Below are 17,382 nucleotides of genomic sequence, written 5' to 3' on the forward strand. Positions count from 1 at the left end.
AAGGCAAACAGCAAACTGTGTAATTACCACAAATATAACAAAGCATTATATCTGTATTTATTCATTAGTAAAAGAGCTTATATGAATGGATAAGAAAACCACTAAAACCTGAATGAAAACTGTGTAAGGGATATGAAAATATAATTTACACACGCACAAAACTAAAATGACTAATGCAATATAGCCCAGAGCATTCTCTGTAGTAACCACAACTCATGAGTCCTCAGTGGTTCCTCATTGTTCTGAAAATAGGGACAAATTTCTTGGCATGCCATATAAATTCTTCTAATAACATGATCCCTTATTTTCTAGCTCTACCGTTCACCACCCCATCTCCTCACATTGCACCCTGCCCTCCTGCATTTCAACCAGTTCTCAGGACCCATCATGCTATGCTGTCTCTTACCCCACTACAATCCCACCATCCCTTACCCCTTTCTATTCCAGAATATGCAAAATGTAAATCAGTTACAAAGCATGCTATCTAGTTCAAATGACATTTTTTTTTTTTTGTAGCAAGAGTTTCTGGAGAAAGGAAGCAGTGCATTGATTTATATTCTGCTACAGCCTCCTTATTTTATTGGAAAACAGTAACAGTTTGTCGGTAGATTACATTATGAGTAGCACTGTGATACAGTGTGTGATTGTGTGCATATGTTGTAAGGAAAGTCCCATCCTCAATTTACTCAGTCTTCCAGTGGGAGTAACAATGCCCACCTGAGTGTTGGATTCCCCATATCTCACAGTGGGAAGCGTAATAACTACCATGTGTTATTTTAGAGATGAACCTTCCCATAGATGTTCAGTGGTACACTAGCAATGGAATAATTATTAGATCCCTTTCTGGTCCCTTCCTTTTTCTCCCTCTTAAATGAATAGTGTCAGAAGTAAATTTATATTCCAACAAACCAAAGTCCAGGACCAGATGGCTTCACTGGTGAATTCTACCAAATATTCAAAGATTTAATACCTATCCTTCTCAAACTCTTCTAAAAAATTGAAAAGGAGGGAATGCTTTCAAGCTCATTTCATAAGGCTAGCATTACCCTGATACCAAACCTGGACAAGGACACCACAGAAAAAGAAAATTATAGGCTAATATCCCTAATACGTAGATACAGAAATCCTCAACAAAATATTAGCAAACTAAATTCAACAGTATACCGAAAGGATCATACACCATGATCAAATGGAATTTATTTGAAGGACACAAGGATGGTCCAACATCTGCAGATCAATCAGTGTGATATACCACATTAGCAAAATAAAGGATGAACATCAATGATCATCTCAATAGATTCAGAAAAAGCATTGACAAAATTTAACACCCATTTATGATAAAAACTCAACAAAGTGGGTATACAAGGAATGTATCTCAATACAATAAAGACCTATATCTGTCAAACCCACAGTTGACATCATACACAATAGTGAAAAGATGAAAGTCTTTCCTCTAATATCAGGAACATGGCTAGAATGCCACTTTTATTCAACATGGTATTGGAAATCCTAGTCACAACAACTAGGCAAGAAAAAGAAGTAAAAGTAATCCAAATTTAAAGGAAGAAGTAAAATTGTCACTATTTGTGGATGGCATGTACTATATATAGGAAACCCAAAAGACTCTACCAAAACATGTTAAAACTAATAAACAAATTCAGTGAAGTTCCAGGATACAAAATCGGTGTACAGAAATTTGCTGCATTCTACACATGAATAACAAGCTATGAGAAAGAGAAATTAAGAAAACAATCCCATTTATAATTGCATTAAAAAGAATAAAATACCTAGGAATAAATTTAGCCAAGGATGTCAAAGACCTGTACAATGAAAACTATAAGACCTTGGTAAAAGAAATTGAAGAAGACATAAATAAATGGAAAGCTATTCCATGCTCACGGATTGGAAGACTTAACATTGTTAAAATATCAAAACAAATCTAATTCAGTGCAATTCCTATCAAAATCCCAATGGTATTTTACACAGAGCTAGGACAGATAATTCCAAAATTCTTATGGAACCACAAAAGACCCTGAATAGCCAAAGTGATCTTGAGAAAGGAGAACAAAACTGGAGGTGTCATGCTCCCTGATTCCAAACTATATTATAAAACTATGATAAGCAAAACAGTATGATATCAACATAAAAAGAGACACATAGGTGAATGGAACAGAATAGGGAGCCCAGAAATAAACCTATACATTATATGGTCAAGTAATTTATGACAAAGGAGCTAAGAATATACAATGAAGAAATAGCAGTCTCTACAAGAAATGGTGTTGGGAAAACTGAATGGCCACATGCAAAAGGATGAACCTAGACTACTCTGTTACACTAAACACAAAAACTAACTCAAAATGAATTAAAGACTTGACTGTAAGACCTGAAATCATAAAATTCCTAAAAGAAAACATGGATGACATTGGTCTTAGCAATGTTTTTTGGCTATGACTTAAAAGGCAAAGGAAACAAAAGCAAAAATTTTTAAAAAATGGGAGTACAACAAACAAAAGCACAGTGGATGGAAGTTGACATATTATGCTATGTGAAATAGGTCAGATAGAGAAAGACAAAATAACTGATGATTTTACTTATATGTGGAATCTAAAATACAAAACAAAAAACAAACTCATGTATACAGAAAACAAACAGGTGGTTACCAGAGGGGAAGGGAGTTGAAGGGTGGGTAAAATGGGTGATGAGTGGTAACTAGATTTATGTTAGTGATTATTTTGTAGTGTATATGAATATCAAATGATAATGTACACCTGAAACTTATGCAATGTTATATCCCAATATTATCTCAATAAAAAAGAAGTAAACTCATAGATCATTACAGCACAAAGGACCTTAGAAGAGACCAGTTGGTATAATGTAGACTCTATGACCACTCTTCTATGTGCTTCATGTTTTCTTGTTCAACACTCACATTTACAAATAAAGATTTGATGTTCACCTTCCCCAGGTGATTGAGCTCTACAAGGGCTGTCACTCTGTGGAAGAAAATTGCCCAGTTACTGCTTCCCCTTGTTTGATAAACTGCCTTATACAAAGTACCTCTGAATAGCTAAATGGTTACATGAATGAGTCAGTTACACCTGAGAAAACTGAGGGTGACAAAGTTATACAAATCATATAAAGGAGTTACTGAAATTAGGAGGGGACAATGAAACCTACATATTCTCCTTCTAAGTTACTTATAAGCAGGGTGATTAATATCAGCTAGATCTTATTGTCATTCTGTAATAAGTACCACCGAGAAACACAAAGCTAGGAAGAGAGCCAGTGAGTGGAAGGCACAAGTGGCTGGCTGGTTGGGTGTCAGTCTGCTCTTTAAGGAAGGAGTTAAGGCCTGGCCTCTTCATTGAGGTGTCCTTTGAGCAGAAATCTGAAAATAGTGAGGAGGTGATTCATGATGGACATCTGGAAAAACTGTTCTAGACACGGGGAAAAATTGAGGAAGAGCAAAGGAGTTGGCATTGCTAGCATATAGGAGCTTTGGGAGTTAAGAGAATTTTAGACATTAAGGTTACAGAGATTAATGTTGTGGTGGGGAAGATAATAGGTTCTCACAGATAATCCTAAGGGTGGGGAATTATTGGAGAGTTTGACATGGTGAGATTTATACATTTTCATAGGACTTTTCTGCCTGCTGTGTGGAGAATAGGGGACAGAGCCGAAGAAGGGAAATCATTCAGAAAACTAGTACAACAGTCCAGGAGAGAAATGGCGCACTTAATCACATGCTATGTCCACTGCAAGGGAAGCTTGGAAATGTGATCTAGCTGTGTCCTCAAAGGGCAGGAAAAGAGGAGGTTTGGAGACCTCACAGTCTCTGTCATGGGATTCTTTAAATCCCACTCCAGATGAGTAGTTTACTGGGAGAGTGTCCTCCTGTGTATGGCTTCAATTCAATCTATTTGAGTACTTACGTTGTAATGAAACTAGGAAGTCTCCCTCCCTGCACCCCTTTGGCATGTGACCACAGAGAAGCAGTGGTTCTCTCATGCACATACAAACTGCAGATCAGTCTCAAATACGAATTTTGTTTACACTTTTAAAGCGATCACCTTTGTTCCAACAGCCTTGTGAATCAAGAAGGACATTTTATTAGGGACAAGAAAGGGAAAGAGTAGAGAAATGACACAATGGATGACCACAAGGTTATCCCTGTGGCTTTACTTATCCACAGTGTACATTCTGACATCTGCATGCTTGTGTGCGCAGATAGGCAGCCATTCACCAGCCACACACAGGCCGGCAGGCACACACACACACACACACACACACACACACACTTTGACAATCTTCCCTTCTTCACAGAGAACATTATATTTCTGTTTTCCTTGGCATGTCTCATGATAGCCTATCTAACCAAAATCACCAAAGCTGCCTCTTTGCTTTCCACTGGTTTCTTCATCTATTAAGAATCAACACTGAGATAATCCTCTCTAAGAAGCCTACTCTGTCTTTTCCAGGTTGAATTAGGAGCCCTTTCTCTGACCTAGACTAATGTGTGTATATTGCTTTAACACACTTATCAAATTCTATCCAATTCATGTATTTATCACTAGCTTTTTAGTGCTTTGTGATCAAAGACTGTGTGTTCATTTATGTATCCTCAATATTTAGCAGTGTCCAGTATATAGCAGTTGTTTATTAATTGTGAATGAATGAGGGAATGAGTGAATCAGTGGACCATTCTGAGTTGAATATGACAAGGAATGGAAAACACACTGAGGACATCATGACACGGCAAAGTTCACACACATTGTGTAAGCCTTACAGGTAGAGATAACACCAATGAGCTGATTCCTCCTCTTTACAAGTTCTCTGGCCAGAAATGTGTCAGGCCGCATTTATTTAACAGATTTCAGAACAACTAAGTGATACTGAATATAGCAACCCCTTTAGTTGGTTATTATTTACTTAGTTGCTCACATATACCTACATATCCCTGCTTTGTTTCACAGAGGACTTGAGATCGTGACACGGAATGCATACATTGTAAATTTAGCTTTTCTCTATGAAAGGACAGCTTTACATAAGCTTCTAAAATATAGGATGAGAATTGAGGTATTAAAACGAAGTTTTGTCTTGAGAGATCAGCTTTTGTTGGGTGGTATAATTTTGCAGATATTAGCATAAACACTCCAGCAAAGCCAAGATGTTGGGGAATGGGGAAGAGGTGGTGGGGAGCCGAAAGAAAGTACTGCAATTTGGTCGAAATTAACAGGCAGCTGTTAGGTCATCTCTAAGCTACCACTTCAGTATGCTGAAAATTCAGGGTGGGTTGAAACCAGAGTCAATTCCAATGAAAATGTGGTTAGTTAAATGGTCAATATGGTTAAAATAATGTACCAAATAGCTAAATCAGGAGTTTGACATTTACACTTGCAGGAGCGGGAAAGGTTACTATGGTGGATATGAATTCTCCTCAACTAGCAGTTTCCTCATCTGTAAGTGGGGTTTGTAAAATTATCTTTTTTTTTAAAGATTTTATTTATTTATTTGAGAGAGAGAGAGAGAGAATGAGAGATAGAAAGCACGAGAGGTAAAATTATCTTGCTGGGAGAGTATGAAAGTTCCGCGCCTAGCAAGTCCAAATATATAGTAACGAGGAAACATGGCAGATGACGTGGACCAGCAACAAACTACCAACACTGTAGAAGAGTCCGTGGATCTCATCAGGCTCAGCCTGGATGAACAATTTTATGTGAAAATGAGAAATGACAGAAAGCTTCAAGGCAGATTACATTCTTATAATCAGCATTTAAATATGATATTGGGAGATGTGGAAGAAACTGACTACTATAGAAATTGATGAGGAAACATATGAAGAGATATATAAATCAACAAAACGGAGTATTCCAATGCTTTTTGTCTGGGGACATGGTGTTGTACTAGTTGCCCCTCCATTAAGAGTTGGCTGAAACAAAGAATTTATCATGTATGGAATATAGGAGCTTTTGTATGATTGCTTCTTTAAATGTAGAAGACATTCAAAAGAGAAACCCGCGTAAATTTTGATATTAAGAAATGACCAAGAATTCTTCCACTCATGAAATGAGTTGACTTGCGGATAACTCAAAAATTCTTAAGCTAAAGGGCATTTTAATTTTTTCCAACCCTTTCAATAAATGTGATCACCAAGATGCAGGAAAAAAAATACATAGTAATGAATAACCTTATTGCAGATGTTCTATCTGATGCCCTCCAACTCTACCAAAAGAACTTAACCTGCTGAGGTCAGCAAACAAGTTTGTGGTTCTTTATTGCTGGAGCCACCCAGGAATCCTTTATTCACTAGGAACTTTATCACTCACACTGTTAATTATGAAATATATGCAAACATGCATTTGATGAGAAAAATAATTTCAACATTAAACCACCATTTTGAACCCTTTTGGTGAAATTTGGATGCTATCATTTAAAAAAATAAAATCAATATAAATTTGCTCGAGTAAAACATGTTACCAACTGAAAGCACTGTCCAGATAATGCTCCTGCGACAGTGGAAATGTTCTATTCTGCACTGTCCACTATGGTGGCCACCAGCCACAGTCGGTGGTTGAGCACTTGACATGTAGCCAATGAGATTAAGGAACTGATTTTAAATTTTAATTAACTTAAAATGATTAGCCACGTGTGATTAGTGGCTATCATATTAGCATAGATTTCTACAAGATTAGTTTATTAAACAAATAACTAAAATATAAAACATTTCAGATGATAATAAGCACCATGTAGAAAAAGCCAGGAGGGGGAGATCATGATATCCTTGTGAAATTTTAAAATATTTTAGTGTCCTGATTTATTGTGAATGTATAGGCCACTTACCGATGTTCCATTTTCAATCATAAAAATATTTTCTACTCAAAAAAAGCAGGAGCATTTTTTTCTTTTTTTTTTATCACAAGTGATATTTTTGTGACAAACTTATAAGGAACAAATTTGATTTTTTTCCAACAATGCCTTGGTATCTATGTTTATTTTAGTTTAGTCAGTCTTGTGGCAACTTTTCTATCATGTCTTGAAACCGAGTGGAAGGCAGATTGCAACTTTTGCATTCCACTTTTGGAAAGTTGTTATACAGTCTAACCCAAGTAAGATATATAAAAATATATACCTTTATCATCATAAGATTGCAAAGCAGTTGATATATTTCTGGTACTGTGTCTGTTAAAAAAGTAAAAGAATGTTTCATTTTGGGACATTAAGACTCAGTATTTCATAAAAATAGACAAAAGCAAATTCAGACCCTGTGAACTTACCATATTTGAAATAACACAGAGCTTTTAATATTCTCAAGTAAAGTAGACCCCCAGGAAGCCTCAGATGACTATATAATTTTCCAAGTTAATGTTAAAAAAGAAAAGTCAGGTTTGATTGGGAGCTCTCCTGAAACTCCAACTGGGCCACCTGGGAAACTAGGCTATCATAGTGATCGTAATATGTAATATATTCCTTAAACTTTATTGATTTTCTATAGTTCAGTACAAATGAGCTCAAAGCACTTCATGTATTTTATCTCATTTGTCCTCACAACATTTCTGTAAGATAGGTAGTAGGCAACTGTAATTAAAAATTAGATGTGTCAGTTTTCCATTGTTACAGAAACGCATTAAACTGGAACCTATTCAGCCTGCCAACCAAGACAATTAAGTAGTCGTTTCACTTATCAAAGTACCAATTACTTGATTTTTTTTGTTACATCATAATTTTCTCTCCATTTTCTCTCAAACTAATCCTGCATCTTCCATAATTTCAAAGTTCAACACTAGTAGTACTTCTTGGGAACAGTATTTTGGGAGGCTTTCTTTTGTGAAATTTCCTAAATAACTCGTCTCTTGTCACCAGCTCAAGTTCATGCACAGGGCATTAGGGTATGAAAACAACTGCTAACTTTTTAAAAGTCAATAACATACGTTTAAGGCATGTTAGGTAATATAACTAATTGCAAACACTTCTTGGTTTGCCTCTTTTTTTTTTTTATTGTTTACTTAGGTCCTCAAAATTGTGCTATATGGCCCAACTGCTTTTCAAACAAGTAACTACTCCATCCCTATTATTTTATAACATTTATATTTAACATTTATCTTTAGCACACAATGTTGATGTGAAACATTTTGTAAATCATATAGGTAGTGATCATAAAAAAATTCAGCTTTAAAGTTTTTCTACCAAAAAAAGTTAATCACACCATACATCTTCCTTTTCACTACTTCTTTTTAATTTCACATTATTTACCATCTCTACCAGTAACTAGGAAAAAAATATTTCCTTCCATTTGTGTGGCAGAGACTGCTAGCTACTCACCAAAAATCCAGGCTCCCCTCTTCTTCCTGTGCACACAGATGGAGCAGATTTCCCAGTCTCCCTTGTAGTTCGATGCAGGTAGTGACTGTTTTTACCAGTGCCCTGTACATGGGAGCAGTGCCTACTAACTCCAGGCCATGTGTGCGTTCCTGTGATTTTTTAATCTAACTAACTCAGATAGAGATGACTTTGTAAACCCAAGGTGACTTTGTAAACAATATGTTGAAGAAATTGGCATCACCATCAGCTTAGGTCTTTGAATGACTTTGTGGAGGAAAATCATGCTGCCATTTTGTTCCCCTCCCCAGCACAATACAGTAAATTATTATTGTGAGGGAGCCATTATACATCCTGGGGTATATTCATTATGGCAGTTAGCCTGGGATAACTACTACACCCTTTAAAATGAGTTTTATCATAAGAATACAAATATTTAAGAGAAGCTTAACAAGTGAGGTAGATATAAAACTACGGGCAAATACTTACTCAGATAAATCCCACTGGCCACAAACTACCAGAACACAAAGCCAGGAAGCCAAGGGTTACTTACTGGGTTAAAATTGCCTAGAAACTTGTGAGCAAGGTGTACACTTTATAAATAAGACCCAGAACTGCATATATATTTTTCTAGCCCTAGTTTTTTCACAGTTATGTGTCCGGTTGATATCAAACCTTACTCAAATATCTTACCTAATACTGAGATTTTTGTAGACCCTGACTAAGTGAACTAAGTGAAAAAAAGGATGAAATATGAAAAATGGATATCAAAATCTGAGGCAGTGAAATAGGAGCATCAGAAGAAAATTGGATCATGAAATGGAGTTCCTGAACAGGAAGGAAATTAGAACATGCTTATAAGGACTATGTTGAATTAGAAATGTGTGAAAATTTAGCTGCTAGAGGAAGTGGCATGGGGGGATCAATCAAGAAAAAGGAATATAAAAAGAACACATTATGGAAATGGGGAAGGAAAAGAAATAAAAGAAGAACACATAGTATATTGAGTATAAATTTTTAAGCTCTAAGGGTGAGAAAGGGCAAAAAGGAAAATAAAGCTGAGTGAATTAATGTTGGCTAAAAGGGGTAAGTGGAATCAAAGGGGGCTCTTAAAATTATATCAGGTGAAAAAGAAGTACTAGAAAGAAAGTGGATCCATAAATAACCTGAAAATGGATGGAATCAATAATGTTTAAATGGTTGAACTACTCAACTTTAAAATGTTTTAACTAAAATAATGAAAGTTATGGAAAATTATTAAGTTAGGAAGAGCTATAAATATGGCTAATGATAAAATTAAGTAAAAGAATATTAGAATGATTAAGTTGGTCAGGAGTTCTGATGATATGTATCACGAGGATCAGAGAATTTCTCTAATTAATTTGCCATCCCCTGTGTCTTATTTTTAAAGAAATCATAGATAATGAAGAAACTACCAAAAAATAAAAGGCAAAAGTAAATGTGATGTACTCTTAAAAATGTAGTTTTATTAATTGTGAAGATGATTATAGTTGGTTTTAATCAAGCAAAATCATAATATACATTAAACAAATGTTTTGGATGGAAGAGATGAAATGTTTAATGAAAGAAAAGAATATCAAATTTTGATCAAGACATTTAAACTTTCTATAATTTTATTTGATCTATGGGCTATTCATAGTTTATTTTGTTCAAAATAAATTTAGTAACATAGAAAATTATTGGGAGCTCATCAGAACACAGATGTTCTATATTTTCATATATACATAAATATATATTAAAGAAATACAAACATAAGTAATATATATAAATATAATACATATAAAAACATGTATGTTTCAAGGTATATATTTTTTATTAGAATTATTTACTAAGTTCAAACAATAAAACTAGATCTTTAGGAATGTATGACACCATTCTGAATGTGTATCATGTACATAACAAATATAAATTACTGTTAGAAGTATTTTATTAAGCCAAGAACTTTAAAATGTAAGGTTTATAAAAAGAAGCATGTCCATCACCAATAAATTACTCATCAGTGTTCAGTTGTGTTGCCTACATGGTGGCTCTACCCTATCTGTTGTCCTCCCCCTACACTGATCTTTTTTTTTTTTTTTTTTCATTTTTCACAAGTATCAGGCTTTGTTCTGCCCAGGGCTTATGCATACGCTGTTTATCCCTGTATACTTAACCCCTCTGACTATCCACCTCCACTCTTTCCTTTACCTAAGCATTTCAAACTCTTCCTTCATATCTTAGGCAAAGCATGATTTCTCTCATGGAAGTCTCTCATGACTTCAACCAGGTCAATTAACCCTGTACCTTTTAACCTGTATTACAGCCAAAGACACGTCATACTTAAAAAAAAAAAAAAAAAAAAAGACGTAGATGTTGATATCATTGTTACTGTTGAAAGGAACCTGAAACTTCAATACATTATATCTCAAATGTTAGAATCTTTTTCTATCTTTCATGTTTTCTTTATAGACCTATTATTATAATGTACTCACCAGTGAAAAGGTCTTTTAAAAGTTATAATAAGCACAAAATTCACATAAGCACTGTGGCTGACATGGAAAGTTAATACAATTCCGTTTTTTCTTCATTGATGGAAATAACTAGGTTATTAAGATTTGATAACTAAGATTCTCATAATAAAGCAATTCGTTGGCCAACAATTACAGCTCTGTCATTATTGCTGGCTAAACAAGTTGAAAGCTATTAATCAGAGGCGTGAGTAAGTTGTTCTTGGTGTGGTGGTCGTGGTGTGGTAAAGAATGAAGATAATGATTGTGATAAATACTCCATCATGGAATCTTTTGCATAGCATTTTTTAAAATAGTGATTAGGTGAAAACCGAATATCCTATTCTGGGATCTTTTATTAATTTCAACATTTCAAGATGTACATGTAGTCAAATAAGTTATTACATTGAGAGGCATATTTTCCTTTTTAACCTGGAGACTTGCATGCAAGTTAGATGAAACAGCAGGTTGCCAATGATCTAGAGGATGCAGATTGAAAGAAAGAAAAAGTGAAACACATGATTCATCCCATCAGCTTCCTGCAGGTCTTCAGACTTACCCTTCTAATGCCATCTTTAGGTCAGTTTGAAATTAGCAAGCAAGAGCACTTCTGAGCTTTTAGCCATCTTCATATCCTGCACACCACAGAACTTCGGGAGGAACCTGGATAGCCTTAAAGTAGTGTGCAAGAACAGCACATGACACAGACTTCAACGAGGAGACCAGAGAGAAGTTCTGGTCTTCACCTTGACATTGCTCAGTTCTCTTACCCTTGGTCTGACAGTTGTCTCTCTACACTTAAGTTTCTTCACCTGTAAAAATGTATTAAGGCTAATAATAAAAATAGTTCACAGTTTGCAATTGTATGATTGATGTCTGCTTCACCAGAGTGCTATGTCAAAATGATGTGCCTTATTTAAGCCTCAAAATAAGCCAGTGTTGTTATTATTCCCCAGTATTGGGGTTGAGGAAATGGAGATTTAACATACAATTATCACCAGGGTCCAAACCTTTAGTCTTAGAATACTACCATAGGCCACACTTGGTGCCAGTCTACCGAGGAGGATAGAGGGCAGGAACCATGAGCTTCAGCGCTAGAGAGTCCTGCTCAGTGGGAGTCCTGGCAGGGGTCTCTCCGGCAGGCTATTTACCAGTCCGTTTAGCTGCCCAGGAGACCTCTTCTCCCCATGTGGCAAATCAGGGCAAGGAGACGAGACTCATGTTGGCCCTTATGGGAGCAGCCGCGTCTAAAGCCTCCTGACTCCACAGGAACTATTATCTCTTTTAATATTTCATATGCAGAATTTCCAGGGACACATCAGTTACAAGAGTCACCAAACTCTGGAAAGCCCAAAATTTGGTCTCTTCATCACATATCCAGTAGTTCACTTACAGTCCTTCCAGCTGAGTTTCAATTTACCAATCAGTGGTCCTTTTTTCCACAAGCAATATTACATAGTCACATAGTTAAAACTTCAACTTTTACCAGGGAACCCTATCTAGCAGTTAAACTCGAGTTAATTTTACATGAAAAGGGAAAATAATTTTATTAATTTTTACATACCAGTAACTTTTCCAGTCATGGAGCTAATAGGCAGAGGAGCTGGTATTTGACCCTAATCGATCAGAGTCTAAAGCCTCTAATCGATATTCTTGTTCCCCTCGCCTTGCTAACGACCCCACAGCTACACTAGCCTTCTTTTTGTTTATCGAACACTTGAAGCTTATTCCTACTCCCTGATTCCTTTGTCCTCTCCCCTGAATGCTCTTCCCCTGCCATTCACAGAGTGGCTTCTTCATTCAGGGTTAGCTCAAATACCCCCTCCTCCGGGAGATTTTTTTTGAACACCTTCATTTTTTTCAACCATCTTCTCCTTCCCCACAACTACCTAATAATTTCCTGTTGCATTGCAATGTTTTGTTTCCTTTCTGACACTTCACCCTCTGAAATTATCATGTTAAATGTTCTACTTATTTATTGTCTACTTCCCCTCACAAAGATGTAAACCTCATAGCACTAGTAACTGGAGTTAACTTGTTTACTGTTGTTTCACTAGTACCTAGAATTGTCCCTGGCACATGATGGGCGTAGAGTTATTGATTGATTGAAAAATGATGCTCTCCTATCCAATTTCTCTAATACAACTCTTATGAAATTCAGATAAGGATATCTAAACATGCTTTTATTTCTTAATAACTTAAAAATAAAAATTTTAATTCTGCCCAAGTAACCAAAACTGCCTTTATACAAAACATTTAGGCAAAAGCTTAATCTTCATTCAAAAACACTTTTATTATACATTGATTATATAGAAGTCATGCTGTTTTAGGGTCTGTAGTGGATGGCAAGGAAATAAAATCATGAATCTCTTATGTACTTATCAAATTATATTTCATTTAATTCTTTACAGATTCTCTGTAGTTGGCATCTAAACTGATTAAGGCCTTGAAAAGTGTTTGATTAGTTTTCTTTTTTGGGAAAAATTAGTTTATTTCATCTTTTAATTTTTTTATTGTTATGTTAATCACCATATATTACATAATTTGTTTTGGTGTAGTGTTCCATGATTCATTGTTTGTTCATAACACCCAGTGCTCCACGCAGAATGATTAGTTTTTATGACGCTAGCATCTAGAACAGTGGATTCAAAAGTCAGATGCAAGTATCTCAGTGAAAAGAAATTATTAGAATTTCTATTCCTATTCATTTTTATCTCTATATTTTAAAAAATTGTCTAATTTATGTTTATGTTATGAAGACTATACAGAGTTCATGTAGTAAAAATGCATAAAATTTATAAATAAGTATCTGTTAGGATGCATGCTCAAAATTTTCCTTATGGGCTGTGTAATTGCAGTAAAAAAAACAAAGATCATTGGAATGAAATCTTCAGACATATAACAGGTGTTTTTATTATTTCATAATAAATTCATATAAATGAATTATATGATCAGATTCTTACAAATGGGGTGTGGACAAGTACTTAATTCAATTATATGTTAAATGCTTTATGAAGGATGCAGAACACCTTCCTTCAATATATGGAAAAGGAAAAGATAACTTTTGCCTGTAGAAAGGCAAAGGATTGAAATTGGCATTTACCTTTGTAATATGGGTATGATTTACTAAATTTCAGATAAAGAGGATGCTCATTCTAGGATCTATTGCAAGCAAACAGAAAAATAGGACCAAGCCTCTTGTGTTCAAGATGGTAACTTTTCCAGTGTAGAAGAGAAGGTTTATGAATAGGAAAGTAAAGAGGAGCAGTAAGGTTCAACAGAGGAAAACCAGTGTGATACACCATATAAACAAAATGAAAGACAACAACCAAATGACCATCTCAATAGATGCAGAGAAAGATATTTGGCAAAATCCACTGTACTTTCATGACAAAAATTCTCACTAAATAGATATAGTGGAGCTCAGCTCAACACAATAAAGGCTATGTATGAAAAACCATATATAAGATCATAATCAATGGGAAACAATTGAAAACTTTTCTCCTAAAGCCCAGAACAAGGTAAGAATGCTCTCTCTTGTCACTGCTATTTAACATAGTCATGGAAGTATTATCCAGAGCAAAGAGGAAAGAAAAAAGAAAAGACATCTCAATCTAAAAGGAAAAGTAAAATAACCTCTTTTTGCAGATGACATGATCCTATATGTAGGAAACCATTAAGACACCACAAAGATATCCCCCAAAACTGTTAGAACTGGTAAATGAATTGAGTAAAGTTGTGTACCAAAATCAACATAGAAAAATCACTGGAGGTTGTATGTACTAAAAACAAACTATCTGAAGGGAATTTAAGAGAATAATGCCATGTACATCAGCAACAACATCAACAACACTGGGTGTTGTATGCAACTAGTGAATTATTGAACACTATATCAAAAACTAATGATGTACTATATGTTGGCTAATTGAACATAATAAAATTCAATTAAAAAAACAAAGTTAATACATGAAACACTTCAAAACTTTGTATTCTAAACTATGGAATTATCTTTTCAACTAACACTAATAAATATTACAGAAAAAAAATAAAAACTTAGGAATTAACCAGCGATATAAAAGACTCATACACTGCAATTACAAAACATTGATGGGGAAATTTTAAAATATGCAAATAAATGGAAAGATGTCCCATGTTCATGGATTGGAAGAATTAGTATTTGTTTAAATGTCCGTATTCCCCAAAGCAAACTATAAATTCATAGCAATCCCTATCAAAATTACACTGGCATTTTTCCAGAAATAGAAAAGAAAATCTGAAATTCATATGGAACCACAAAAGACCATGAATAGACGAATCAGTGTTGAGCAAGGAGAGCAAAGTTTAAGACATCAAATATCCTTACTCGACATTATATTACAAAGCACTAGTAATCCAAACAATAAGAAACTGGCATCATAATAGATATATAGACCATTGATACAGAATAGAGAGCACAGACCATGCCTTTGTAGTCAACCGATCTTAGACAATAACACATACTGGAGAAAGAGTTATCTCTTCAAAAAATGGTGTTAATAAAACTGGATATCCACATGCAAAAAATGAAATTGAACTCTTTTCTCAAGCCATATACAAAAATCAACTCAAAATGGAATAAAGCCTTAAATGTATGACTTGAAACCTGGAAACTACTAGAAAAAAACGAAGGAAAAGCCTTCTTGAAATTGGTCTTGACAATACTCTTTTGGATATGACACCAAAAGCATAGGCAAAAAAGGGAAAAATAGGTAAGTGGGTTACATCAAACTTAAAAGCTTCTGCACAGCAAAAGAAACAATAAACAAAATGAAAAAAAATATTGCAAAATATATAATGGATAGGGGTAAAAAAAAAAAATTAAAAGAGCAGTAAGAAGATAGTTCCAGGAAAAGTGTCATGGGTTCTGAATACTAGGCTAAAGGTTTTTTAGTTTAACAACAAACAGTAGAAAGCTAGAGAATGTTTCCACAGAGCAATGGTACTTTCAGAATGATATTTCAGAAACATGTTAGCAGTGTGCAGGACTAGCTGGAAAGTAGCCTGGAGACAGAGGTGCCCGTTGGACACCTACTGCAAAGAGTTCAAGCATGACACGAAAAGAACCTGGGCTGTGATGGGTACAGTGCCCTTCTCTTGTGTTGGAATAAAAGCATAAGAGTGGGGATATTAGAGAAAGAAGGTTCACTTTATGGACTCTGTTTTTCGATCATAAAAGTGTTACATAAACACCTAGTTTGGAGCAGAAGAAATGGGTAGTGTAAGAGAATACTGATCTAGTCCTCCACCAGGAGAGCTAGTGCTCCTTGGATGAATAATTAAGTCAATGGAGAAACGACGAGTCCCTATGGATAACGGCTTTGCTCTCACACAAAAAGACTGGCAAGTGTTACATGCATTGTTGCAGGTTATTGACCAGCTCTTGGCAACTCTGTGGTACTCAGCATGTACTAAAGGATATTAGTGACAAAATGCCTTTAGTAAATTGCATTTTTATGCAAGTGATGCTGCAGTTTTTATTTGCTATGGCCCCATTCAAGAATATTAGGACCTTTGGCAAGTGGTCCCATCCTAAAATTAAGTTTAAGAGAGGGCAAAGGACACTGTTAATGGCACTCTTAGTCTGAGGGCTCAGCCATTCTGTTTTTGTTTTTTGCTTCACTACACTACATGTCCAACATTTAGTAAAGTATACTTCGAAAAGTATAGGCAAAAATACTGAGATCGGAAGATACACATATAACGAAAATTTTAAATCAAGAATGAGCTATGGATAATAGTCCTAAATCTAGCTTTATTATCCATTTCTTATTTTTATTTGAATTCAATTTGTTGGCCATATGTTCTCTATATAGATAGCTATAACATTTACTTGTTGCCACTAAATCTAACTACAGTTAACTTTTTAAATGTCTGTAGGTATATTATCCAAGTTTTTTGGAGTCTCAATATTCTCTTACAGTAAACCAATAGAGTTTTCTGCCCTCCTGAGCTTTAAGATATATATTATGAGGAAGAGAAACACAAGCATGATACTTTCTTTAAAAAAGATTCTACTTAGTAATAGCTGTGGTTAAATTTTCATGAATCATTCCACCATTAAAAATGTTGGGCAACTTATTTTACTTCTCAGAGACTCACATCTCCCATCTGCAGTATGAGAACTATAATAGTAACTTATGAGTGTTGTATGAAAATTGAGATACTTCATGAAAAGCTGTTATCAGAATGCCTAGCAGTTGATGAGCATTCAATCCATGTTTAGTATTACCCATAATATTTCTGAGCATATGATTAAAATTACTCAACAGCTTTAGGTCTCTCTTTTATAATACTTAAATGAATTAAATACATTAATTTTTACCAAGTGATATAACTCAATTTCCATTGAAGAGGTTGAACTTACCTCCAAATAGATCATGTGATATAAAGTTATAATTTTACAAAATTACAGTTTTATTAAAACTTTTCTCTCTTTATATTAAGAACAAATTTCAAAGATACATATCTATCAATAATGGTGCTCCATCATGTTAACAATAATGACAAACTACCTAACTTC

The 17,382-nt window shown here is 34.9% G+C and overlaps 1 protein-coding gene and 1 pseudogene across 4 annotated transcripts in view; both read left to right on the forward strand.

Moving 5' to 3' along the window:
• Positions 1–17,382, forward strand: part of ZFPM2 (zinc finger protein, FOG family member 2) — a 446,527-nt gene that overhangs the window by 329,584 nt on the left and 99,561 nt on the right. The gene's annotated exons all lie outside the window — the stretch shown is intronic.
• LOC113938742 lies at positions 5,627–5,933 on the forward strand (annotated as a pseudogene).

This window comes from Zalophus californianus, chromosome 4 (genome assembly GCF_009762305.2).
Source record: "Zalophus californianus isolate mZalCal1 chromosome 4, mZalCal1.pri.v2, whole genome shotgun sequence".
Taxonomy (NCBI): Eukaryota; Metazoa; Chordata; class Mammalia; order Carnivora; family Otariidae; genus Zalophus; species Zalophus californianus.